Source organism: Alligator sinensis, unplaced genomic scaffold (assembly GCF_000455745.1).
Source record: "Alligator sinensis unplaced genomic scaffold, ASM45574v1 scaffold752_1, whole genome shotgun sequence".
NCBI classification, from domain to species: domain Eukaryota; kingdom Metazoa; phylum Chordata; order Crocodylia; family Alligatoridae; genus Alligator; species Alligator sinensis.
The window spans coordinates 2,468,305-2,470,252 of NW_005842000.1; the positions used below are offsets into that span (position 1 = coordinate 2,468,305).

The 1,948-nt window shown below is 62.1% G+C and overlaps 1 protein-coding gene and 1 non-coding gene across 10 annotated transcripts in view; both read right to left on the minus strand.

Moving 5' to 3' along the window:
• The window catches only part of DNAJC5 (DnaJ heat shock protein family (Hsp40) member C5), a 40,755-nt gene extending 40,288 nt beyond the window's left edge, over nt 1-467 (minus strand). For 5 of the 9 annotated variants that reach the window (XM_014519022.2, XM_025201689.1, XM_025201692.1 and 2 more), the window contains exon 1: nt 202-250. The gene's annotated coding sequence lies outside the window, so the exon portion shown is untranslated. Of the gene's footprint in view, nt 1-201; nt 251-401 lie in introns of those variants that run through there. The other 4 variants (XM_025201694.1, XM_025201685.1, XM_025201688.1 and 1 more) reach the window with 3 other exon arrangements.
• A 237-nt stretch (nt 468-704) lies between these two features.
• TRNAE-CUC lies at nt 705-776 on the minus strand. Its single transcript has one exon. It is a non-coding gene; the product is annotated as a tRNA-Glu (tRNA).
• Nucleotides 777-1,948: the final 1,172 nt, after the last annotated feature.

The following is a 1,948-nucleotide window of genomic DNA, read 5'->3' on the forward strand; positions in this document are numbered from 1 at the left end:
TCGTGAGGGGGGGAGGGCACCCCCACGGGGGGGGGCAGGGCAGTGCCTCCCCCACACACAGCTGCACCCCCATTGACGGGGGGGGGAGAGGAGTGCTCCCCCCAAAGTTACACCCCCATGGGGGGGCTTCCCCCCCACCCCACAAGGGGGGGGCAGGGCCGTGCCCCCCCCGCAGAAGGAGGCCGCCATCTTGCCGCTCACCTGGGCCTGGTCCGCTCCGCCCGCTGCGCGGGGCCGCCACACCGAGCGGCCCACACACAGCTGCACCCCCATTGACGGGGGGGGGAGAGGAGTGCTCCCCCCAAAGTTACACCCCCATGGGGGGGCTTCCCCCCCACCCCACAAGGGGGGGGCAGGGCCGTGCCCCCCCCGCAGAAGGAGGCCGCCATCTTGCCGCTCACCTGGGCCTGGTCCGCTCCGCCCGCTGCGCGGGGCCGCCACACCGAGCGGGGGCGCGGCTGAGGGGATGCGCGCGCAGCGGCCACGCCCTTTCCTCCGCCCCCTCCCCTTCCAGAGCGGCGCATGCGCACGGGGCGCCCCCGAGGGTGGGGGGGTGGAATCCCTGGGAGACGCAGGTTGCAATGTCGTGTTAAACCCCGTGCTGCGCCGAGCTCTGCGATGCAATGCTGTGCAACGCAACAGTGAGGCCGCGCATTGGCCCCCACGGGGTGAAGCTCGCCGGGGAGGGGTAGGAAAAAGACTTGTTCCCTGACCGGGAATCGAACCCGGGCCGCGGCGGTGAGAGCGCCGAATCCTAACCACTAGACCACCAGGGAGTCGCTGGTATGCTGCAGGGCAGCCGCATGTGGGCTGTGCTGCAGCATGTGCTGATCTTGCACGGATCAATGGGCTGCTCCCTCTCTCCTCTGCTGCAGCGCATCCAGCTGTGACTCCCTGGGAACAGCTGGCAACGGGGGAGAGGAGGAGGGGAGAGAGAGGCATGCAGGATGCCTTACAAAGCAAGCAAGATGCACTGCAAAGCAAGCTGCATGCCGGGGGGGGGGTCTCCCTTGCCCCGCTGCTGCTTTCCTGCTGCCCCCTCTCTGTGCACCCTGCTGGGGCAGCTAGTGCACAGCGCCTCCTGCTGGCAGCAAGGTGGGAGTGCAAGAGCCACCCCTTGCAGCTCCAGGATTTGGGGTTGCAGGTAGCAGTGGTGGCCTTAGGGTTTCTGGGGCCCTGCGTAAGAGAGTCATTTGGGGCCCCATAGAGGCTTCATTTTGATGACCTACAAGCAAGTGGGACATTTTCACTTTCCATTTCACTTTGCCCTGTGCATGAAACTTATTCATAAGTTGAAGAAAGAACAAAGTTTTTAATGACTTCATCCCCCCCCCCCAAAAAATGGTTACATTTTGGGGCCCCCTAAGGTGTGGGGCCCCAGGCAGTTGTCTGGTTTGTCCTCCCCTAAGGCCGCTACTGCATCTGGGGGCAGCAGGGCCAACCCTCCCCTGTGCTTTGGTCCCAGGTGCTCGGGGCAGCCCCAGACCTGAGAATGAATTGAAGACCCATCTTCAGAGGAGGAGGAAAAAACAGTCCCTGCTCCCTGGTCTCTCAGGGCAGCTGGGATTGAGCCCAGAAGCACTAAGAGCATCTGGCTGGGATGATGTAGTTGGGGCTGGTGCTGCTTGGAGCTGGGGGTTGGACTAGATACGATGTCCCGAGGTCCCTTCCCACCCTCATTGTCTGTGATGCTTTGCAGAGGTTGTCCTCGCAGGCATTGTCACATCTCTGGATTCATCAAGGTGCAGCCTTACTTCTGTACCACCAGATTAAATGATTGCTGAGTTTAAAAACTTTAGTGGCATGAAGCAGCTGTTCTGCACTTGCCCCCTGTCCCGGGAGGGACCTCTTCCTTTACGTCTGACCAAAAATGATCCCAACCTTTTTGGACAGTGGAGCAAGCCTAATCTCCTACCATCACACCATTAGTTTCTGCTCTAATGGATAC